This window comes from Canis lupus, chromosome 10, assembly GCF_003254725.2.
Source record: "Canis lupus dingo isolate Sandy chromosome 10, ASM325472v2, whole genome shotgun sequence".
Taxonomy (NCBI): Eukaryota; Metazoa; Chordata; class Mammalia; order Carnivora; family Canidae; genus Canis; species Canis lupus.
Genome location: NC_064252.1, coordinates 38,786,248 through 38,812,356, shown reverse-complemented (window position 1 = coordinate 38,812,356; position 26,109 = coordinate 38,786,248). Strand labels below are relative to the sequence as shown.

The 26,109-nt window shown below is 42.3% G+C and overlaps 1 long non-coding RNA gene across 1 annotated transcript; it reads right to left on the bottom strand.

Annotated features, from left to right (window-relative positions):
• Nucleotides 1-1,847: 1,847 nt before the first annotated feature.
• On the bottom strand, nucleotides 1,848-25,820 carry LOC112675126 (uncharacterized). Its single transcript, XR_003145766.3, has 3 exons — nucleotides 25,610-25,820; nucleotides 4,684-4,788; nucleotides 1,848-2,972 (listed from the first exon to the last, which is right to left on the bottom strand). It is a non-coding gene; the product is annotated as an uncharacterized LOC112675126 (long non-coding RNA).
• Between the last annotated feature and the right edge of the window lie 289 nt (nucleotides 25,821-26,109).

The window sequence follows — 26,109 nt, the reverse complement described above, 5'->3', positions numbered from 1 at the left end:
AGGGAGGGGAAAAGGGGAAAAGAATTGAGCAAACAATTGAGCAAAAGGCTGGTGGATGTAATCTGATTTGGTGGAGCTAGTATGCGGCCTTAAGTTTTGTCTGGAAATCTTGACCAGCATTGCTGGAGCCAATGCCTCCAGTCCTGGCATGATTCTCCAGTGACTTCATGATCTGAGTTGATCAGACTGGCCTTGGATTCTTCTCCAAAGCTGCCTATCTGCAGCTAGAAGGCTGAGTCCTGATGCACATGGTTTCTGTAATTCTATCTGCCCAACTCAGGGGCTTGCCATAAGCAGTCTGCTTTGCATATTCATGCATCTGCCTGGCTGCTGGAGGCATATGAGTTTGCAATCCCTGGAAGCTCTTAAAGGCTGTAAACTCAGCGATGAATTCAATCTGAGAAGCTTCCAAAGGGACACAAAAATGGGGACAGAAAGTTAGCGGCCTCCAACACAGCCCACAGCTACTTGGGCACCTTGCCGGCAGTGTTTCTTGCACACACAGCTTTAATTTTGCCCAGTTGATCAAACCATGCATGTCTATCCACCAGTGTCTCCTAGCCTACTCCACCCTCATGGCATGAGAATTTTTAGGGTCCTCTGGAGACTCCTTGGACACAAGAGTCTTGAACTAGAGATTTTCTTGTGAACTATAATCAACACCTTCCATCCCACCTGCCACAGTTACACATATATTCTGAATATCAATCTAAACACCTTGATTTCTGTCCTATCACTCATGGAGACCTTCCATGACACCCATCCTTCTAGTCAGGGGTGGTTTCATACTCTTACAGAGATACAGGTCCCCACTGTGGGGACCATATTATCTAGGAAATTGATAGAAAAGCAGCTTATGGGTAAGTTGTTATTCAGAGCTTTGACTTGTCTCTGTGACCAGGGCATGGTCTTCAAGCATGAGCTGGCTCTGCAGCTTGAGAGGGGGTCTAGAGCGATTTCTCACCACTACCTGAGTGTTGGCAGATATCCGTGCCTTGGCTGTTATCACCCATTACTCCCATCCAAAAACCCTAGAGAACACTGATGGTCACTAGAGCAGAGGTTGGAGTGGGGGGTGAAATAGGGGATGAGCATCAAGCGGAGCACTGGTCATGATGAGCACAGTAATGTACAGAATTGCTGAATCACTAAATTGTATATCTGAAACTAATATAACACTGTATGTTAACTACATTGGAATTAAAATGAAAAACCTAATTTAAAAATCTCGTATACTGAAAATTTCTCTCCCTGAGAAAAATTTTGGTACCAGTGCTTAAGATAAAAACTTTTTTCTGATTATAAAAGTGGTATTTTTCTGATTTTACATACCAATGTTCTCCCATCCAGATGTAGCCATTATTAGCAGTGTGGTTTATTTCTTTCAAATATTTTTGTAACATATATTATAATTAGATATATGAAGTATCCTGGAGTCATACTATACAGTACAGTTGACTGCTAAACAACACAGGGCATTAGGGGTGCAGATGCCCCAATGCAGTAAGAAATTCATATATAACTTTTGATTCCTAGGGGCGCCTGAGTAGCTCTATTGGCTAACTGTTTGCCTTCGGCTCAGGTCATGGTCCTGGGGTCCTGGGATCAAGCCCCTTCGGGGGTCCCTGCACAGCATGGATTCTGCTTCTCCTCTGTTGCTCCTTCTGCTTGTTCTCTCTCTCTCTCTTTCTCTGTCAAATAAATAAATAAAACCTTTTAAAATAAAAAAAAAAGAACTTTGACTCCTAAAACTTACCTAATAACAGCCTACTGGTGACCAGAAACCTTACTGATAACATAGTCAATTAGCACATATTTTGGATGTTATATGTATTGCACATTGTATTCTTACAATAAAGTAGGCTAGAGGAAAGAAAAATTTTAAAGAAAATCATAAGGAAGAGAAAATGCATTTACAGTGCTGTACTACATTTATTGGAAAAAAAAAATCTGTGTTTAAGTGGAGCCTGTGAGTTCAAACCCATTCTGTTCAAAGGCAACTATATTGTTTTAAACACTGTTCTTTCCACATGACATTTGGTGAACATTTTCTTCTTAGAAAACAAAACTTTAATTATGAAAGCAATAAGGGCAAATCATTTTTAAAACTCCGATAAAATAGAATGCTGATTAAAGAAAAAGATAAGGCATCTTGCTTTCACTTGAAACCCAGGTACAGACACAGCAGCCCTCCCCAGGGAGAGACGTGTTTACCTGTTTGTTGTTCTTCTAAAACAATGAGAAAGCACATGTTTATTCCTCTGTTTGGTGATTTATTGGATTTAGCCTGTATCTGTTCACTCTCCAGAGCGTGGATAAGGAATCCAGCTCTGTAACATTTCCCCCACGTTTCCTGCCCTCCTCCATTTTAAAAATAGTTATTTTTAAATAAGTATCCATTCTACTTTTATAACTTCAGCAATGTACTTAAGCTTCAAGTCCTTATTTCATTACATTTCCTCATTTCCTCCTGGTTTTCCATGAGGTAAGCAGAGGAAAATAAATACCACATGCCACCTTCCACCTCGGTCTGCCCTTCACTGCTCAACTTTTCAGCGAAGTAAAAAGTCTTACTTCTCTTTGGGGGATCATTTACATTCTCTTTTCACTATTTCGAATTGGTACATCTGTGTTTGGCCTATAGGTTGCTATAAAATACTGAACCTCTAAAGTTTTATAATACTATGTAGATGAAAAATTGTCAATCAAAAGAACAGAGTGGGCAACCTAGGCCGCTACACTTGTGCCTCTTGAAGGAGAAAGACTGACGTTTTCTGATCTGAAGTAATAGTTCTCCAACTCTGGATGACTTGCCCATGTGTGCCAAAGCAGCCTCACAGAGCCCTTGGGCTCTTTCAGCCTTTCCTGGGGAAGAAAGCACGCTTGACATCTGGCCCAGCCGATGCGGACAGTTAGCTCAAGGACATGTATAGTCTTGGTGCCAGATGGAGTCCTGTTCTTTGTCAAAGTGTCTGTAATAAAATAAAATTAAAAGAAAGGAAAGTGAATGATGGTGTATTAGTTTGCAAAGGCTACTATAATACGATACCATAGTCTGGGTGGTTTAACCAGCAGAAGTCTATCTTTTCACCATTCTGGAAGCTGAAAGTCTGAGATCAAGAGGTCAGCAAAATTGACTTCTCCGGAGGCCTCTCCCCTTGGCTTGCAGATGACAGTTGAAGGGGATCAGGATATGTCACCCCAAAATACACCACTTCGGGGGATCCCTGGGTGGTGCAGTCGTTTGGCACCTGCCTTTGGCCCAGGGCGCGATCCTGGAGACCCGGGATCAAATCCCACGTCGGGCTCCCGGTGCATGGAGCCTGCTTCTCCCTCTGCCTATGTCTCTGCCTCTCTCTCTCTCTCTCTGTGTGACTATCATAAAAAAAATAAATAAATACGCCACTTCGGCTCATGGACTATTTTAAGATGAGGGCAATTGAGAAGGAGCAGATGCAGGAAGAGCTGTCTGCCCTCCTTTATTCCCCAAAGCAGGGCCTACATGTCTCTCTGTGAAAGGGCACCCCGTGCCCACTAGGAGGGAAGGGCCCTCTTGACACCACAGATAGGGAGTCAACATGAGTCTCCATAAACAGATCTTGTTACCATAACCCATTAGCTCCTTCATATATTTCCTAGTTACTGCCCCACTATTTATCACCCTTAAAGCCAAAATGCCCCTTCCTTTATTAAGACGGCATATAAGCTCCAAACTACTTTTTTGAGTTTTATTTCTTTTCTATAAACCTTTCTCTGAATGTAAATTATGATAAAAACTGCATAGCTTTTTCCCCTGTCAATCTGTTTTTTGCTCATTTAATTTGCAGGCCTCAATCACTCAACAAAACAGGGTAGAGGAAAGGTTTTTCTTCTCTGACACTGTCTCCTCTCTATGTCCTCCCATGACCTTTATTCTGTGTATACACATCCCTGGTGTCTTTTCTTGTTATTATAAGGACCCCAGTCCTAGTGAATTAGGACCTTACTCATATGACCTCATTTGATTCTACCTCTTTGAATGTCCTGCCTCCAAATATAGACGAATTGGGGGGTAGGTTTTTTGGTTTGCTTTTTTTTGGTGTGTGTGTGTGTGTGTGTGTGTGTGTGTGTGTGAGACAGAGAGAGAGAGAGAAAACAAGCATGAGCAGGGGGAGGAGAAGGAGAAGCAGACTCCCTACTGAGCAGGGAACCAGATGAGGGGCTTGACCCCAGGACTCTGAGATCATGACCTGAGCCAAGGGCAGATATTTACCTGACTGAGCCACCCCGGTGCCCGGGATGGGGTGGGGGGAGGGGGGAGGACGGGTAAGGTTTTAATACATGTATTTTGGGGACCCAGTGCATAACAGATGGTGTCCAATCTGATTCCAATGTTTGAAAAGTTGCTCAGTGTAGGTTGGTTTTATTTGTTTTTGTTTTTTGTGTTCCTTTTTTTTTTTTTTTTGCAACTGCCTACTATGTTGTTAGGGCATGAATACTTATCAAGTTTTTTAACCTAATTATTTAAGAAATTTTTGTATTTCTTTGGTATTTCTTTGGTCTAGAGCCACCATGGAATGATTTCTGGGACTCTGAAGGTGCTATGAATGGAGAATATTTGGGTGTAGTCTCATAGGCAATCATCTCTTCATGTATGGATGGCATAATGTAAGGGGATGTCCTGGCCCTAAGACAGGTCCTCACCTTTGCTTTAGTGAACTTCCTCACTTGTGCCCCAGGGCCTTTGCCTCACATAAACAGATTGCCAAACATGAGTCACCATCTCAGAAAAGCAGGCGTGCTGGAAGCCTAAATCAAAGAAAGACAATTCTTGATTTTCAGTTAAAAAATGATAACCAAACCAAACTAAACCAATCCAAAATTATTTCCATCCATGTTTGAGAAAGGAAAATCTGTGCACAGAGCAGTCAGGCAAAACTAGCCTGTCTCCTATCCACACAGGGCCCTCCATTCCCCAGATCTAAGGGAAGTGAAGGAAGGACCAGAGAGGAGAGTAGACAAGGAAGTTAGATGCTGGTGCGGAGTCCTTGGTAAGTCACCACATGGGGCAGAGTGACAATAGATCAGCAGATCTGTGCTCAGGGGCCCTTCGCACTGAGTCCTGAGGGATATCTCAGGAGTGAAGACAAGACCCCAGAGACCATTTGGCAGAGCCCACTAGGACTCTGGAGGAGAGTAGACGTGGGAAGGATGGTGCTGCACTTGGGAGTTCTAACCCAGAGTATTCCAACCTGAAGTACTGAGGAAAAGACCTGAATTTACCTGGACATGATTTCCTACATTTTCTCCATTGGGTAGAAGGGGAACTCAAGGTCAAAATTTAAAATCACATATAAGAAAATAAAGGAGGATACATTTTCACATGTTTGTGTTTAAAGATTAAAAATAGCATTCTGGGGCACCTGGGTGGCTCAGTGGTTGCGTTTGCCTTTGCCTTAGGTCATGATCCCAGGGTCCTGGGATGGAATCCCACATCGGTCTCCCCACAGGGAGCCTGCTTCTCCCTCACCTGTGTCCTGCCTCTCTCTATCTCTCTCTCTCTCTTCTTTCAAGAATAAATAAATAAAATCTTTTAAAAAAAGAAAAGAAAGAAAGAAAAGAAAAGAAAAGAAAAGAAAAGAAAAGAAAAGAAAAGAAAAGAAAAAATAGCATTCGGCTGTCAGTTCCACCACTTTAGGAACATTATCTTTCTAAGAGACACCTGAAGGACTACAAACTCTATGGGCCCCAGTAGATGAATCTCTTAGCTGTTGTGGGTACTCAAACAATTTAAATTTCAAGGGAGATGTACAGTTATTGAATAGTGTCTACCCCAGCTCCTCATTCATGTCTACCAGGAACCTCAGAATGCAGCTTTGTTTGGAAACAAGGTCTTCACACGTGTAATTAGCTAAGGATTCTGAGATCCTGGATTTAGGGACAACTCCAAATCCAATGGTATCTTAATAAGAGGAAGGAGAGACACAGAAGGACCCATGGGAAAGGGCAGTGGAGGCAAAGATTGGACTTGTGCATTCCCAAGCCAAGGATGGCCAGGAGCCACCAAATGCTAGAAGAAGCCAAGGTAAGGTTCTCCCTGAGAGCCTTGGAAGGAAGTGTGGATCTGCTGGCATCTTGATGTTGGACTGATTTCAAAAATTGGAGAGAATTCTCTTCTGTCCTTTTAAGTAAATGTATGGATATTTATTACAGCCGCCTTAGGAAATGATTGCCCTCATTAAGTGTTCACCTGCATGGCTTCTGTGCTCTGTGGGGCACTGCAGGAAGGATGACCCATTTACTCATTCCATCTTTCAGTAAACCTTTCTTGAGTGCCAGGCACACATATGAATGCTCAGGAGAAAGGAGGAAATGGCCCAGATCACTCTCCATCTCCATGGACCTCAAAGCTTAATTGGAGAGACCAAACCCCCCAGGAAAGCATGGTGCCCTTAAAGCCTAGCAAAGGAAGAATTTCCAGGGGAGGGATGGATCAGGTGTCCAATGCTACAGAGAGGGGAGAGAAGACAAGACGTGTAATATAGCAAAATTGAAGGCATTGTGACCTTGACAAAGCCCAGTAGAAATGTACTGATGACGGTCTAGTCAAACTTGCAGGTAAGGAAGTGACAAAATGGGTAGAGTCAAGCCCCCTGAGGAGTTCTACCATCAAGGGGAGCAAAAAAATGGAAAAGGGGACTTTTTGATTAGTTTACTTATTTTTATATTTAAGCATGCTGGTGAGCAGAGCCAGTGGAGAGGAAAGACAGGATGATTCCAGGGAGGAGGAGGAGAAAGCAGGGTGAAGTCCTGGAGCAGAGCAGAGGGGCTGAGGCCACCACCCCAGGGGCTGGCTAGCATTAGAGCAGGGCTGCTTTCTAGCAGCGAGGCTCAAGAGGCCAGTGGTGGGAAGGTGTGGTGGCTCCCTCTCAATGGCTTCTCTTTCTCACTGAAATGAGAGTCAGGGTAGGGTGATCAGCTGAGGACAAGGAGAGGGAAACTGGAGAACAAGGAGAGGAGGCATCTCACTGCCGCCCCACTGTGCTGGGGCACTCTGCAGGACTCCAGAGGTGCAGCGTGGAACACAGTGGAAGAGAGACAGATGCTGAACGACGGAAAGGTGGTCCAGGAACCCTATGCATCCTATAGGGCTTCCTTCAGAGTCTGTCATTCCTTTGTTTAAAACTCTCAGAAAGTGGCGCCTGGTGGTTGGGTTGGTTGGGCGTCCAACTTTTGAGTTTCAACTCAGGTCATGATTTCAGGATCTTGAGATCGAGCCCCACATGGAGCTCTGCACTCAGTGGGGAGTCTGCTTGAGATTCTCTCCGTCTGTGTCTGGCCCTCCTGCTTGTTCTCTCTCTCTCTCTCAAATAAATAAAAATAAAATATTTTACAAAAAATCTTCAGATGGTTCTTGGTTGCCTCCACAGATGGTTCTAGGTTCCCGGGTTTGGGTTAGATGCTCTCTGTGACCAGCGCGCAGTGTGCAGACTGTCCCATGTCCTCTCATGTTGCCGAGCAGGAAACTGTAGAAGGAAGACACTTTCAAAAACCTCTGGCCCTCGACCTCAGGCCTGTATCCTCTACCCGGTCAGAAGTGCACCCACACCGTTTAGATGCAGTACCCAGGACAACTCTGTCACTGCCTCGAGGAAGGCACAGACCTGGGCAAGGGGTGCTGGAGGTGCAGGGCAGCAGGCCCGGCAGCCTCTCCTCCCTTCTGGCTCCTCCTTGCAGATACACGGGCCCAGTGCTGCTAGCTCTTCTCACAGGTCGAGGGAATCTCGACTTCCAGAGTGTTGTGGAAGTCACTCATTTTTAAACAGTGGCCCAAATTTTGCAAAAATGCTCCATAAGCAAAAGCAAAGCCATCTGCAGGCTGGATTTAAGCTCTGAGCCAAAGGTTTACTGCCTCTGGGTGGGAGCTGCTGTCTCCCCATCAGGCCTTGAATGTTCTCTTCATGCCCGGAAGACACCCCAATACCCCACGACTGTCTGGTGAAGGTGTTGTCAGCAGCCCAGTTCTGCAGGGAGAGGACTCAGGTGCCGGTACCAGCTCTGCTTGCTGTGAGCACTAACCCACCCTTACAGATTTCTCTCATAGACAAGTGGGAATGGAGGATCTGCTTTCCTTTTTTTTCTTTCTCTCTTTTTAAAAGATTTTTAAACATTTATTCATGAGAGACACACAGAGAGAGAGGCAGAGACATAGGCCGAGGGACTCTACTCCAGGACCCCGGGATCATGACCTGAGCCAAAGGCAGACACTCAACCACTGAGCCACCCGGGTGCCCACAGAGCTGCTTTCTAAGCTAGCTGGGAGGTGATCAGTGAGGTCTGAATGCAGTGTTGGGAGGACCAGGGGGGCCACGCTGAACGGCAGTGAAAGGGGGTGCTCCCCCTCAGGTGCCAACCTTACCCTGGTGTGAGCTCAGGAGGACTGCGTCCTTCAGCCTGTGCCCCCACACCCCTAGCTGGCCTCCTAACTGGACCCTGGCTGCGGTGAGCACAGTGACGGCACCTGGAAGTGCCCAGCAAACACTTTTAACAGTCATCACCCTTCTCACTATCCTTCCAAGCTTGGGATGGTGACTCATCTGCAGGGGAGGGCTTAGCCCATCTCCTGGTGGACATGACCTCTTGCCCCCTCCTTTGGGCCCCTTTTGAACACTGGACATAACTTTCTGTGGCATCTCTGACATGGAGTAGCATGTCTTCGTTTACGGAGTGGTGGAGACTATAGGCCAACCAGACCCTCAGGCCCAGAATGCCGGGCCCAGGCTTATCTGATTGTGAATCCCTGAGACTCGCCCAAGGGGCCACATGATGTTGGGTGGAGGATTTCATGTGACCCCCGGAGCTCACCTGGGACGTGCTTTCTGAACTCCCCACAGGACTGAGCATTAAAGTGTCCCTTTGCTGTTTTCTGCCCTCTGTCATACGGCAGCCGGGCAGGTTCTCTCACCTCAGATCAGACTTGCAAAACTTCTCCAACTGAACTCCCACCCCCCTGCCCTCCTAACATTTTTACAATTCTTTTGGGAGCAGATGGATTCCAGATAACCCGAAGTCAGACAACACACGGTAGGAAAAAATTTTTGTGCTAATGGTTCTATTTTGGTTCTGGTTCTCTTCCTCTCCCCCCAGCAAACATAAATTGTTTCTAAAACTTTGCCAAGAGAACAATCTCCATCAACAGAAGCAGGGAGACTGATGAGCAGTGGCTGGAGGGGTCATCTGCGGGATCATTCCAAAGGTGCCCTACACGTCGGGTTTGGGGGGGTGCCCATGGTCATTGGTAATTGTGGGCAAAAATTGGTGGCACCTGAGTGGCTCAGCAGTTGAGCATCTGCCTTTGGCTCAGGTCGTGCTCCCGGGGTCCTGGGATCAAGTCCCGCATCAGGTTCCCTGCAGGGAGCCTGCTTCTCCCTCTGCCTGTGTCTCTGCCTCTCTCTCTCTGTGTCTCTCATGAATAAATAAATAAACAAAATATTTAAAAAGAAAGAAAGAAAGAATAAAGGAAGAAAGGAAGGAAGAAAGAAAGAAAAAGAAAGAAAGAATCGGCCCTGTCTCAGCAGCGCTGCTTTAAGAGAGACAGTGAAGGTCAAGCACAGCGGTGAGTAGAAAGGCAGAGCTTGATCTTCCAGGTCGATGACCTGCTCATCTGCTGCTCTGCAGAGCGTCCCCATCTGCTTATTTGTCCTGCTGGGTGATGGGGAGCCCGTGACACTCCCTGCTGCCCCTCAGAGCCTCCAGGGGGATGCGGGCCTTCAGTGTCACCTCTCCTGCTGTGTGTCCAGAGACCTCTGAACACAGAGGTTCTAGGAGAGCTCGGTAGGACACCCGCTTTAATCTATATGCGAGAATAACGTAGCCGCCATCCATGAAGGAGGGCAAATGCCGGTTTGCTTTGTGTACTTTGAAGATGGGTTTAAAACCTGTGCCTTTGTCTACTTGGGAAGGTGTGGGTAGCAAGCACAAGAAGCCAGAGTCATCTTTTTCAAAGTGGCATGTACTATCTTTGTGGTGTAACTACAACAGCAAAAAAATGGGAAAGAGCTTAAATTGAACATTTAATAATATCCAATAATAGAAAATGTCTAAGTAAATTAAATGTCTAAGTAAATTATGATATACCCTGAAGATAGGAGCCATGTGGCCAGCCACACGCGAATATGTTCGTCGGTTACATTAAGCTGAAAAAGCTGGAGATAAAAATGGACACAGAACACAATCTGATAGTTGTTGTATGAAAACCCTTGTACGTGTGCTCAGAAAAGAGACTGAATGGATTTGCAGGAGGATCTTTAAAATGTCATCCTTGGATGGTACGGTTGCAGGTAATTTAATTTTTGTCATAATTTTTTTATTTCCTTCAGAATATTTGCTATTTATATGATAAAAAACTTAAAGAATAGGTATGCATTATCATTATATACATTTTCATGGATGTCAACAGGAATAATGAAAGAATTTCAAGAACATCTCATTATTTGTTCTTTACTGGAAGTAAAGATGGGCCCATTTATATACTGAATTCTATTCCATAATAAATATTACTTGAGGTAAGTTTTTAATAGGAGTTGCATCATGTTCCTGCAACAAAGAATGTATAGAAGCTTACTGTGCTGAATGTTTTCCCTTTCCCCCTCCAGACCCCTGCCACCCCTGGTCCCCGGCCTGGTCTGTATCCAGGAGGCTGACCATCGTGGACTGAATCAATGGACTCCACAAACCTGGCTGCCAGTTGGGTTTGGCCAATGGGGAACCCTGGCAGGACATCAGAGAGAGTGAAATTGTGGTGTTTATTTCCCTCCCCTTGCCAGGTTGCTGTTGTTCATTCTGTATTTCTTTATGGAAAGCTACAGCTCCTGCCAGGTGGCTGCCTCTGCCACTCTCGGCTCTCTCTGGAATCTGGCGATCACTTCTTCCCTCGTGCCCTCAAGTCCTGGGGTGGTCAGCGCTTTCCCTTGTTGCTGACCCTGAGGACCCTCACTGTCTCTTTCGGACATCCTTCTAAAAGTGGTCCCTTTATTAAATTCACTACACATTACTCTCCTTTGGGGTGCTGTCTTCTTCCTGCCTGGCCCCTGACTGGCTCAGTCCATCGAGTGCCCAGCCCCTAGTCTTCCTATCTGTGCTCCTCTGGAGTCTGGACCAGGTCCATCAACACACATGCTTTGCTTTGGGGCAGGAGTTCCACCAAATGTAAAACTGGACACTCCAGGACATGTACCGCATCGGAAGCTAGGCATAAGAAGAAAGTAAGCCACCTATTTGGGTACAAGTTTTTACTTAACTTGAATTCATAGACATACAGAGCAAGCAAAACTTAAGGAATGAAAGGAACAAGATCACATTTTTTGAGTATCATTCCTTTGGCAACAAATTAACCGCTGGACTAAGTTTGCTACCATGGTTATATCCTGGGAGCAGCCCAATATCAAGCCAAGAAGCAATTGTTCTCTGGCCTCACTGTCCTCACCTCCTAATCACAGATCTTCACCCTAAAGATGACCCTATTTGTCCTGATGTCAAAGCTGCTCTGACATATCTGGAGGTGGAATGTAGGCATGAGGCCAGGAAGGAGCAGGTTTGGTGGACTGGGGGGACTTATGCACCTGCTCAGAAGCTCCCCCCAAAATCCAGCTGTGCTTCAAGATGTAGCCCAAAGTCCTCTCTGAATGCTGATGTAACTCATCATGGCACACTTTTGAAATATGTCTTCTTTCTTTGGCCTGTAGAGTCCAAGACCACTTGCCTTGCAGGGATAGACCTCTCAGCACCTCCCAGGGTGCTCAGTGCACAACAGGTGCTCCGTGAATGCCAGCTCACTGACTAACAGATGGTTTGCCCACGGCCCCGGCAACAGAAAGAATGCCTGGACATAATAAGGAGCACACACCTTGCCACACACCAGCTGCTCTACTGTGCGTACCTACCTTATTCCAGTCCCTCCTATAAAGAGCTCTTGAGTTAGGCAGCCCCCATTTTATGGATCAAGAAACTTGGCTTTGGCAAAGTCCGGCAACTTGCTAATAGTCCCACAGTCATAAATAGCAAGAGACTGCAACCCAGTTTCTTAATGTTTCTTCTGCCTTTCTGCCCTTTCCCTTTGGTGACTGTCCCCAGGCCCCAGTATTAAAGGTGGTCATTTCAGTGAACTAATCTGTCATGTGGGGTGCTTTAACAGGCCACATTAATGAAAGCAAAAGAATCTGAGTTCACAAGTGTCTATACTGGCGAGGGGAATAACAGCTCTTGTCCAACATTCTTGTCTGTGTAGGCTGCCTCCCTTCCTCCCACTTGACCTTGCCCAGTCTCATGGGCAGTGCAACCAGCATGAAACCAGAGGGCCCATTAATATCTTCTCAAGGTCCCTGCCTGAGCTCTTCCCAGACTGGAACTGGCCATTCTCCACGCTGACTCTCTGCTTTACCTCACATTAGAAGCTCCTTTGACATCTCAACTTCCAAACTCAACAGAAAGGAGATGATTCCCAAATCTTGTTCACTTTGCGTTTTGGCCAAGCAGCTCGAGGGCATTTCCATGGTTCAGAAGCAGCTTGTACTCAGTGTCTGTTCCACCATCCAGTATTCACACTTGCATCAATAAAATGAGATGAAAATAGCTCTTAGGGCTTGTGAGTAAAATTCGAACCACAAAACCGCACAAAAATATTTGGTCACCAAATACTTTTTTCCGAAGTCCTGGCATGGAAACTCTTACTTCCAAGTTCATTGAAGTGGTCCGGAGATTTTAATTTTTATGAAAAGAACATGATGAAGTTGAGTCATAGTCAATGTTTTCTGTCACTGAGGGGTGTGAACACAGAAATCATGACATGGGGCAGGGTGTGAAAGAACTGCCAAGCTACAAATATGATGCTCTTGATGATTTCTGGATGGTTAAATTTAGTTACATCTTTGGAAAAGGACTTTGGGTGGGGTGGAGGGAGGTTTAGTTTAAAGACATACCTTTTCTAAGAACTTGGCAGTTTCCATTCTGGCCATCATCAATCACATTCCTCCCGCTCAGAAAACATGGAAACGTGTGCAAAACATTCATTAGTTTTTCCCAGAACAGGAAGGAATTCTTTGAGATGGAAAATAAATAGAGCTATCAAGAACATCGACCTAGATTCTCTTCTCTATTTTTAAGATACTGCAAGAAAAAAATCTATTGCCTTTTTTGCTTTGCTTGCTTGATGTGAAGAGCATTCAGAAGAATATGGACTTCCCAGTAGATCCATCCATGGTACCTGCCCTCATCTATGAGGGCCACACAACATCTGGGTACCAACTGAATCAGCATCTCATCAATTAAACACCCCCCCCCAATCTGCTTCCAATTTGTGCCTTTTCCAAATTATGGTAAAATATACATAACATAAAACTTACCTTTCCAAGCGTACAATCAGTGTAGTAAGTATACTCGTGGTGTCATGCAGCCATCACCACCATCCTTCTCCAGAACTTGTTCATCTTACAAAACTGAAAGTCTGTACCCTTTAAACAACAACTCTCCATTCCTCTTCTCCCCTCAGCCCCAGCAACCCCCATTCTACCTTCTGCTTTTACAAACTTGACAACTTTAGGTGCCTCATATAAGTGGAATCATATCAAATATTTGTCCTTTAGGGACACCTGGGTGGCTCAGTGGTTGAGCGTCTGTCAGCCTTTGGCTCAGGTCGTGATCCCAGGGTCCTGGGATCGAGTTCCACATCGGGCTTCCCGCGGGGAGCCTGCTTCTCCCTCTGCCTATGTCTCTGCCTCTCTCTGTGTGTCTCTCATGAATAAATAAATAAAATCTTTTAAAAAAGTTTGTGCTTTTATGACTGGCTTATTCACCAAGCGTGATGTCTTCAAAGTTCATCCATGCTGCAACTTGTGTAAAAATATCCTTTCTTTTTAGGACTGAATAATTATAGGCCATTATGTTGCTCCATGCATCTGCAGATGGAGATTTGCATTGCTTCCATCTTTGGCTGTTGCGAATAATGCTGCTATCAACATGGGTGTACACATATCTATTTGAATCTCTGCTTTTGATTCTTTGGGGGCATATACCTAAAGTGGAATTGCTGAATAATGTGGTAATTTTATGTTTAACTTGTTTTGAGGACCCACCATATTGTTTTCCATTGAGGCTGACCATTTTACACTCACCTCAGCAACACACAGGGCTGCAGTTACTCCCCACTTTTGTCTTTTAACAGAGGCACAAGTTAGGATGTGCTTAAAAATGAGGTGATCATTTTATCTGGATTTTGAAGGACTTTTCTAGTTCAAGTCACTGAACCTTAGGAACGTGTTTTATAAATAACAAAACTGGAAACAAAACTTAAATGATAGATGAAAATAGAATGAAGAAATAAAAACAATTAGGAAGACGAAATTAAAAAAAAAAAAAGACACAATGGTGGCTTATCTAGTGATTCACACACCTGGATCAGAGGTGGCTTCGGAGAAACTTCACAGTAACCCCAACACCAGGAAGATTTTGATGAATTTTGATGGATTTTGAATTATCAGTTGTCACTTCCCAAGATTGAGTGGGTGCCCTCTCTCAGCAGTGGCTTGGAGATGAAATCCTCTCCCTCTCTTGTTCAAGGCACACCTCCAGGGAGGATCGTTAATAGCACTGCATCCAGAATGCCTAATTGAGGGGAAGCTACTCCTTAGCTATACTGTGAGGAATTGCAGGGCACACACAGAAGGGAAGGCATTTACAGGACATGTGTACTTACAGGAGCCAACACCTTCCTGTCTACCTCTTGTTCCTCCCAGCTTCCTAAAACAGAGTGTTAACCAATAGTGAGTGCTCTCTATCATATCCCCGGCACTGTCACTGTGGGAAGTGGGGCTCAAAGAGGTAAAGTAACCCAGGAGGTGACCCAGACAGCACAATGGAGCTGAGTTTTGTTCTGCTGGTTTGCCTTGAGTGATGAGTGAAGCTGAAAGGGTACAATGTTCATCTTGGGAACCAAACAAACTCCTGCCCTACCCTAGATCTCTAAGGTTCGTGCTCCAGTTTTGCCTCTGAACTTGAGTGTAGTAGCTCTGAGTCAGAAGACAACACAGGACATTTGTCTCAAGAAATTTATGTGACTGTATCTAAGAATACTGAATGTGATGCCAATGGGGCTTAAAGAATTGGCACTGGTCATTTACGTCAAATTGGTCTACAGAGCCAGTTCTTTTAAATTTTATTTGTTTATTCATGAGAGACACACAGAGAGGCAGAGACACAGGCGGAGGGAGAAGCAGGCTCCACGTAGGGAGCCCCACGCTGGACTTGATCTAGGGTCTCCACAATCACACCCTGGGCGGAAGGCAGGCGCCAAACTGCTGAGCCACCAGGGCTGCCCGAGCCAGTTCTTTCTGCATCAAATCCACACTTACTTTGTTACCATTAATTAGGTTTTAAAATAGTTTAAATTAGGGATACCTGTGTGGCTCAGTGTTTGGGCATCTGCCTTCTGCTCAGGATGCGATCCTAAAAAAAAAAAAAAAAAAAAAAAGGATGCGATCCTAGAGTCCCGGGATTGAGTCCCACATCAGGCTTCCTGCAAGGAGTCTGCTTCTCCCTCTGCCTATGTCTCTGCCTCTCTCTCTGTGTTTCTCATGAATAAATAAATAAATAAAATCTTTCAAAAAATTTAAAAATTAAAATTGTTTAAATTAAGCCATTTAACTTTTAGCTGCTTCAGCTATTGTAAAATTCCTGAGATAATGGAACAGGCCTTCTTTTTAAAACACATACTATACCTAAAACAGGTGATCTATTATTTAAAGGTTAGTTTTAAACCCTGAGTAGTCCCAGAGGCCCCACTCTCCATAGTCACATTTCCTTCCTGCTTATCCTGACACAGGTGCAGGTGTGTCATTTCATCTTAAGTCTAGATAAGCAAAGCCTAGAAGCTCAATCAGGTAAAAACATATCATATTGTTTCTTTGTTTGTTTTTAAAGATTTTATTTATTTATTCATGAGAGACACACAGAGAGAGGCAGAGACATAGGCAGAGAGAGAAGCAGGCTCCATGCAGGGAGCCTGATGTGAGACTCAATCCTGGGACTCCAGGATCACACCAAAAGCAGTGATCAACCACTGAGCCATCCAGGCATCCAAAACATTCAGTCCATAACACCTAACTTCTTTTTATACAGATTCTAGTCATATTGGATCATGGGCCCACCTAATGACCCCATTTAACTTTAATGACCTCTTGAAAGACCTTATCTACAAATACAATCATATTCTGGGGTACTGCGACTAAAGTCAGGAGTTCAACATATGAATCCGGGTTGTGGGGGGGAACAATTCAGCCCATAGCACAATTGAAATATAGATATAAGGACGTGGATAGAGAGGGTATTATGCTGAGTGAAATAAGTCAGCCAGAGAAAGACAAATACCATACAATTTCACTCACATGTGGAATTTAAGAAACAAAACAAATGAACATATGGGAAGGAAAAAAAAAAGAGAAGGAGGCAAACCATAAGAGACTCTTACTGATAGAGAAAAAAACTGATAGTTGACAGGGAAGTGGGTAGGGGATAGGCTAAATGGGTGATGGGTATTAAAAAGGGCACTTGTGCTGAACACTGGGTATTATATGTAAGTGATGAATCAGTAAATTCTACTCCATAAACCAATACTACACTCTGTGTTAACTAACTAGAATGTAAATAAAAATTTGAAAAAAAATATAGATGCAAGGAAACTTTAACAACAATGTTAATAACAATTGAACAGGTGCACATTTCATCTTAAGTCTAGACAAGAAAGTAGAAGAGTAAAAAGTATGAAGTCATGGTTAAAGAATTCATTTATTCATGAGAGACACACCTGAGAGAGGCAGAGACATAGGCAGAGAGAGAAGCAGGCTCCATGCAGGGAGCCTGATGTGAGACTCAATCCTGGGACTCCAGGATCACACCAAAAGCAGTGATCAACCACTGAGCCATCCAGGCATCCAAAACATTCAGTCCATAACACCTAACTTCTTTTTATACAGATTCTAGTCATATTGGATCATGGGCCCACCTAATGACCCCATTTAACTTTAATGACCTCTTGAAAGATCTTATCTACAAATACAATCATATTCTGGGGTACTGCGACTAAAGTCAGGAGTTCAACATATGAATCTGGGTTGTGGGGGGGAACAATTCAGCCCATAGCACAATTGAAATATAGATATAAGGACGTGGATAGAGAGAGAGTATTATGCTGAGTGAAATAAGTCAGCCAGAGAAAGACAAATACCATACAATTTCACTCACATGTGGAATTTAAGAAACAAAACAAACTGCTGCAATGCCATGCTTAGTCCCAGTAAAAAGCTCATCCTCAGAGTCCCTTGGCGGTATAGACAGCTCATTTGTCTCTGACTGAGCTGCTCCTTACTGGGGATTGCTAGGCGAGGAGCAGGCAGGCTGCCTCTTCTAACCCCAGATATTTTTTTAGTGAATTAGAGGATAAATTCTCTGGGCTCTGGATTTCTGATGACATGAGTCATGAGGCATGAGTTTGGGTCCCAGAGTCTGGTACTTAAAGTTTCGTTGATTTTTTCCACTGATGATCAACAAAGACTGGCTACTGAGTCCTGTCCATTCACTTTGGAATCAGCATGTGCTTGAAGGGCAAAGTGGCTCAGAACATCAGGCTCGCCCTGTGGCTTCCTTCCTCTCTACCTGCAGCCCCTGAGTTTTGTTGTTTTAAGCCCTCACTGTCTGGGCAGCTCTCTACTGACTCCGGATACATTTTCCTATGTTTTTTCCAGCCTTTTTTGTATCAGAAGTAGTCCTGGACCATCCTAGTCTACCATCGCTGGTGAACGTAGCATTACACACTGATACAGATATTCTATATATTATATACATATATATTATATTATATTACAGATATTTGTAATTCTTGGGATGCAAATTGTGGCTATGCAGTTGTTGAGGATTTCCTTAAATTAAATAATTGTCCATTTAAGAACATCAGAGATCATTGATAAGAAGAGATCTCATTGGGCAGCCCAGGTGGCTCAGCGGTTTAGTGCCACCTTCAGCCCAGGGTGTGATCCTGGAGACCTGGGATCAAGTCCCACGTTGGGCTCCCTGCGTGGAGCCTGTTTCTCCCTCTGCCTGTGTCTCTGCCTCTCTCTCTCTCTTTCTGTACTCTCATGAATAAATAAATAAAATCTTAAAAAATAACCTAAAAAAAAAAAGGAGATCGCATCTTTTCTCTCTTTGTGAATACGCAGCTAAAGTGCCGCAGAAGGAGGCAACAAATATCACCGATAACAAATATCTATATAAATAGAAGTGTTAGGGAGGTTTGGGATGAGAGAGAGAATACCACTTCCAGCCATAATAGTATAGCTGATATTGGACTAAGTCTCTTGCTGAAAGAATAAAGGCTGGAAAAAATAGAAACTCTTTGAAGGCTTTGGAATGCAACCAGTGCAGGTAGGACTAGAGAGGTGGGGCAGTCCCTGAGAGAATGGAGCACATGGGGGTGAGTTTCGCAGTTGTCCAGCTCTGTCCTGACAGCATCTGCTAGCTCTCTGCATGGACACAGAGGGTCACTGCATTCAGTGAGTGTCCCACTGGGTTGAGGAGACAGAGCTGGATTTCAGGTCTACAGAAGTGGCTGCTTGAGAGGCAAAATTGCATAAAGAAAGGACCTGTAGAGAAATGAACTGAAAATTTTACATACATTTTCCCTGGAAACATCTGCCCACTCTTAAGGTGAGCATGCATCAGGCTAACCTAAGAAACCAGCAGAAAGTTGCAGCTTGGTGTATAAAGAGACGACCAGAGATTTCAGCAGCCATAAGGTATGGGGGAGAGAGAGATCAGAGTTTAAGACCCATGAAAGAGGAGAGGCATTGCTCAATAGTATAGAATATTGATTGAGCTCCCAGAAGGGCCCAGTCTTAGGGATAAAGGCTATGTCACAGAAGAAAGAGTGAAGTTTAAACAGACCTAACAGACCTAATAGCATAAAGTTAGCCCATGATAGGATCATGATGATCAGTGGGCATGCCTCCTGCCTGCCAGATGGAACATTAATGCAACCTACAGGAAAACATCTTCCAGTCTTTGATAGGCCATGTCCAGAACTTGAAATAAACCACAAGCCATATTAAAATTAAGATCAAGTAACTGAAACTAAGAAAAATTATCAAAATGAAAAGTCTCATGAGTTACTTAGATATTAGTAAGCAGACAGAGATTTAAATATAACTATGATTGACATCCTCAAGGAGACAGTGGAAAGACAATTTTACCAATGTGTTGTGTGTATATCATTTCCATAGATCTCAAATGATTATTCATAAAAAAATGATAATTCATATGAAAAAATACTCCAGGTAAATTAATAGTTAAATGAATGATTTTAGTGTAAGATTAGACTTAGCAGAAGAAAGGATTGGTAGACTAAAGAAAGGACAATACAAATATCCAGATTAAAGTACAGAATGGAAAAAAAGGTAGAAAGTAACAAAATGGACACAAAAGCAGAACACATACTATAAAGGTCTAATGTATGAATTGGGTTCCCGGGAAAAGAGGACAGAGAAAGAGAAAAAGAGTGGGAGTAATATTTTTGAAAGTAATGTTTTTAAAAATAAGGTCTACACAATTAATAAAAGACATCAAACCGTAGGTTCAAAGTGTTAGATAATGTCAGCAGATAAATTTAAAGATACCCATACTGAGTCACATCACAGCCAAAGAATTGAAAGTGACAGATGAGAACATTTTAATAGCAAGCAGAATAAAAAGATGGATTGTCTTCAACGCAACAACAGTAAGACTGATGACTGATTGTCTAATAGTCAGAGAACAATGGAATGACATCTGCATAGTGTTGAAAGAACTTACAGGATGCTTTCAGACAAACAGAAATTCTTATTTAAAAAGTACTAAAGAGAGTAACTGTTCAAAAAGAAGGAAAATGATCTCAGATGGAAGTACAGACACATAGAAAGAAATGAAGAACACCCCAAAGGGTAAATATGAAGGTAGATAATAATTAATAATGGATTATGGGGTTTAAAATATAGTTAACATATATAATGGGACATCTGAGTGGCTCAGTCAGCTGAGTGTCAGACTCTTGATTTCAGTTCAGGTCATGGTCTCGGGGCCCTGGGATTGAGCCCCCAATGTGCTCTGCACTCGCTTTCTGGAGAGTCTGCTTGAAGATTCTCTCTCTCCCTCTGCTCTTTCCTCCACTCTCTCTAAAAGAAGGAAATAAATCTTTAAAAAATAAAATAAAATATAGTTAGTATGTATGAATGAAAACAGTAGCACCAAATTAAAACAAAACAAAACAAACAAAACAGGAGCAGTGTAAATGAAGTTAAACTGTTTTAAGTTCCATGCACTAAAAAAAAAAAAAAAAAATTCCATGCACCGTTCAGAAAGTGGTAAAAGTACTAAATTAAGATAGGCTGCACTAAGTCAAGGATTTTTTTTATTATTATTGTTCATGAGAGACACAGAGAGAAAGGCAGCAGAGACATAAGCAGAGGGAGAAGCAGGCTCCTGCAGGGATCTGATGTGGGACTTGATCCTGGAACTTTGGGATCAGGCCCTGAGCCAAAGGCAGACAACTCAACTGCTGAGCCACCCAGGGATCCCAAGGATGTATTTTTAATCTAATGGATTATCACTAAAATAATAACAAAAGAATGTATAAGTAATAGGCTGATAGATTAAAGTAGAATAATAAAAATGCTTGATTAATAAGTAAAACAATAAGGGAAAAGTAAAGAAGAGAGGGAACAAGTAGAAAAAATTAACAAGATGATAGATTTAAAACTAAATATATCAGTAATTTCATTCACTATCAATGGACTAATACTTAAAAGACACAAATATCAGATTGTATTAAAAGCATTATTATATGTTGATGATAAAAGACACATTTTAAGTACAAAACTATATAGAATGAAAATATATAAAGAAAAGGTGACAATTGAAAGGAGAAATAGAGAAACGTAATTATAGTTGGAGACTTTAACACACATCTCTCAGGACTGTTATAAGCAAACAAGAAATCAGTAAAGGATGTAAAAGACTAACAATAGAAAAAAATGACTTCATCTATTTGATCTTGATATATAGCAATGCACAGAAGATTGAGCAGACTACATATTTCTTCATGGACACAAGGAACATGTACCAATGTAGACCATATTCTATGAGTCATGCAGGAATCCTCCACGAATTTCAAAAGACTGAAATCATACACAATATGTTCTCTGACCACAGTGGAATTAAATTAGAAAAGAAAGATAACTGAAAGATCTACACATATTTGTAAGTTGGGAAACACGTTTCTAAATAACCTATGGGCACAATAAAACCTAGGAAATGTCAACTTTAAAGGCGCTAAATATGCTGAAAAACGACCAGAAAGGAAATTAGAGATACTTTGAACTGACTCATAATGAAAATACGACATATCAAAACCTACAAGTTTCAGCTAAAGCAGTGTTTCAATGAAAATACACAGCCTTAACTGCAGGTATTAGAAAGAAGACTGAAAATGAACAATCTAACCCTTTCTCTCAAGAGGCTTGGACAGGGGTGCCTGGGTGGATCAGCTGGCTAAGCGTCTACTTTTGGCTCGGGTCCTGGGATCAAGCCCCACATCAGACTCCCTGCTCAGTGGCGAGTCTACTTTTCCCTCTCTGCCTTGCTCATGCTTGCTCTTGCTATTTCTCTCTCAAATAAGTAAATAGAATCTTTAAAAAAAAAAAAAAGAAGAAGCTTGAAATAAACATCAAACATAAACCCAAAATGCCTGGGATTGAATCTATATATATTTAAAAAACAGAAATGTAAAAAAAAAAAATCAAGGCTCTAAATAGAAGAAAGGTCAGAGATTTTCAAACTTGGCTGCACATTAGAACAACCTGGGTGCTGGAGATTCTGAGTAAATGGGATGGGGGTGAAGCCTAAGCATTGGGAGTGTCTGAGCTCCTGCCTGATTCCAAGACTGAACCCCAGCTGGTAATGACTGAGTTGGGCAGAAAGTGCCAAGTGACTGGTTTGCAAAACATCTGGAGTGCTTAGAGGTTGGGGAGATCACTTTCAGCCAGGTGGTTCAAGGGCTTTTGTAGGAGAAATGGAGCCCAATTGGAGTGTACGGGCAGGGATCAAACACACAGTCTAACAGCATTACCAGAAAGGGCATCATGTGGCCCAAGAGCTGGTCCCACAGGCCAGAAGTGGTGTCCACATCCTCCCTGGCCAACTTCCTTATTCTCTCATCAGTCAGTGCAATCCCTCCTTGCCTTCATAATGAAGATATAATAAAGAGTATGAGGGATAGAATGAAGGACTTAGCCACCAGCTGGCTTTGAGAAGAGAAGAGGAAAGGCTCTCAGGTCTTGGGTGGAGGTGCCTGGCTGGGTAGTTTCTGAGGAGGAAGGAACACTGGACAGAAGACGGAGTCTCTAGTTCTTGCTAGAACTAGAATGGTGCTCTCTCCATTCCCTAGGGTCTGTGTTTCTCATCCAAAAATTGGATTGATTTGATCTCTAAGTGATTTTCCATTTCCAAAAAGGCTATAATCGAATCATTTGAGTGTCATTTCTTGGATGTATATGTTGTCTTATAAAGTTATAGCTTTTTTTTAAATTGAGGTATAATTGACATCCAACATTACACTAGTGTCAGACGTACAGCATAGTAATTTGATATTTGTGTCTTGCAAAATGATCACCACAATGTGTCCAGTTAACATCCGTCACCATGCTTACAGAATTTTTTTTTCTTATAAAAAGAACTTTTAAGATCTACTCTCTTAATAACTTTCACATATGTGTTTCATCCCTATGGCTTATTTATTTTACAACTGAAAGGTATTTTATACCTTGTTATCTCCTTTCATCCATTTCATCCACCATCTCCCAGCCTCTGGCAGACACCATCTGTTCTCTGTATCTATGAGTTTGGGTTACTGTTGGTTTTTCTTTTGCTTATTTTTAGATTTTAAGTATAAGTGAGATCATATGATATTTACCTTTCTCTGGCTAACTTATTTCACTTAGTGTAGTGACCCCAAGTTCCATCCATGTTGTTGCAAATGGCAAGATTTCATTCTTTTTAATGGTGTAATAATATTTTATTATATATAAATATATAAATATACATAAAATAATCTTTTATCATATATAAATATATAAATATACATTACATTATTATATGTAATATATGATTTGATAAAGAATATGAGATATACACAAATGTATAATGTATATATCTATACATAATTTTAAAATAAATACATGAATATATTATATTATAATTTATATAACATATATGTAATTTTATATATTTATATTTATGTATAATTTATAAATATATAACTCATATTATGTTATAATTTATATAATAAATATATGTATACATAACATGATCATATATATTATATATAATTATATAATATAATAAATACAGCAGATGTGTTTACATATTAATATATAATATAGATTATATTATAAATATAATATAAATATATATATACACATACATTTTCTTTATCTATTCATCTATTAATGGACACTTAGGTTATTTCTGTATCTTGGCTATTGTACACAATGCTGCAGTGAACATACTGATTCATATGTGTTTTTGAGTGAATGTTTTCATTTCCTTTGTTATATCCTCAGAAGTGGAACTGCAGGATCATAGGGTAGTTGTATTTTTAGCTTTTTGAGGAACTTCTATACTATTTTCCAGAGTGGTTGCACCAGTTTGCATTCCCACCAATGGGCACGAGGGTTCTCCTTTCTCTCCATGCTGGCCAATGCTTATTTCTTGTCTTTTTGATAACAGGCATTTGAATAGGTGTGAAGTGACATCTCCTTGTGGTTTTGATTTGCATTTCCCTGATGATAAGTGATGTTGAGCATTTTTTTAATGTACCTGTTGGCCATTTATGTTTCCTTTTTTTTTTTTTAAGATTATTTATTCATGAGAGACAGAGAGAGAGAGGCAGAGACATAGGCAGAGGGAGAAGCAGGCTCTTCACAGGAGCCCGATGTGGGACTTGATCCTGGATCCCGGGATCACAACCTGAGCCGAGGCAGCTGCCCAACCACTGAGCCACCCACGTGTCCCCATTTATATGTTTCCTTTGGAAAAATATCTATTTAGGTCTCATTTTTTAATTGGATTGTTTTCCATTATTGACTTGTACGAGTTCTTTATGTATTTTAGATATTAATTCCTTATCAGATATATGCTTTGCAAAATATTTCCTCCCATTCCATAGGTTGCCTTTCCATTTTGTTGATGGTTTCCTTTACTGTGCAGAAGCTTTTCAGTTTGATGTAGTCCCGTCTGTTTATTTTTGCTTTTGTTGCCTTTGCTTTTAGTGTCAGAATAAAAAAACTTATCACCTAGACTGATGTCAAGGAGTTTGCTACTTATGTTTTCTTCTAGTTGTGTGGTTCCAGGTCTTGGATTCAGGTCTTTAGTCCACTTGGAGTTAATTTTTGTGCATAGCATAGATAGTGGTCCAGTTTCATTCTCTTGTATGCGGATTTGCAGTTTTTCCAACACCATTTATTGAAGAAAATGTCTTTTCCCCATTGTATATTCTTGCCTGCTTTGCTGCAAATTAATTGATAATATATGAATGGGTTTGTTTCTGGGTTTTCTATTTTGTTGCATGGATCTATGCATCTCTTTGTATGCTGATACCACACTGTTTTGATTGCTACAGCTCTGTAATACAGTTTGAAATCAGTGTGGTGCCTCTAGTTTTGTTCTTCTTTTTCTGTAGATTATTTTTATAGGTCAGAAATTGTAAAACAGAGGTCTGTGGACAGAGTCCAGCAAGTAGACGTGTTTTTAGTCTCAATAATAGTATTTTAAAAGTGTTTTGCAATATGAGATTTTACATAAAGTTATAGATTGAGTGGCTCTGGAAACAACAGGAGCTCTGGCACCATGGACTTGCTTGAAGCATTCCTGCAGTTGTTGGAGCTGAAGAGGGCTGCTCCTTAAGCCAGGGCAGGCCCTTGCCAGCATATATATATATGCTACTGTGGGGCTGGGGTACCTAGTGGGGTCCCTGTGAAGACTCCTTCAGTAAAGTATTCATCGCCTTGCCTCTTGTTGTCTTAGAATTACACTTTGCTAGAAATGATCATCTAATGATTATTTGATCTTCTTTCATTTCCCTGTTTGTGTTGTCTAACTGGGACCCTCAAGACTTTTGTGCTCCCCAGCCTCAGAGAGGATGACCTCTCTTCAAACATTATTGGTTCCCAGAAAACAAATGAAAACTTGGGGATTGGGTGTTGTAGAGGTATGCGTGTTCATGTCCACCGCTCCGGAGTCCTCTGAGTCTTCTAAATACTCAGACCCAATGATCCTGAAGCAATTTTTCTAACCACAGTTATCTAAATCCTGTTCACTTTTCTCTTCTTTTTCTCAGTATTCAATTTAAGTCACTTAGGTTTGGTGCAGGGCAGCAGGGCCTTTTAGGGTCAGGAGCATTTTCCTTGGAGGCCACCCAGTGAGGGAAGAGGTTAGTCAACTGCTTTGACATTTTGCACCTACGAGACCACCTGCTAGCACCAACCACCTTACTCCTTACCTCATCCCAAGGATCTGCCTGGTGCAGTATGGAGAGGAAAACCAGACTCTTCCATCTCCTGTCGGGTCACTCAGTGCAAACACTCCCATGGTTCTTTCCAGTGTGGCCACAGAATGCCTCCCCGAACCTTCAGGGTTTACTGTGCATGAGACATCATTGTTACTGGAGAGACCTTGCGTGGACAGAACACTCCAAAGTCAGCCCCTGCAACAGGAGAGGGAGATGACACCCCTGTGCTTCGTTTGTGCTTTGATAAGAAGTGTGCCCTGTTTCCAAGTCTGAAGTGAACCTGGCAAACTCGGTTTTGTGAGTGGACGTGAGAAACTATTAGTGGATAAGAGGAACATTTTGGCGTGTGGCCTATTCCAGGAAGAGAATCCAGTGTCCTCTTCCTTATGCTGACTACACCCCCTCCAAGCCCCCCGACCCTTCAGAACCATCACCCCGTCATCCTTCTGGGAGAAGGTCAGGAGGGAGGGCGAGGGTTTTTCTCTCACCTT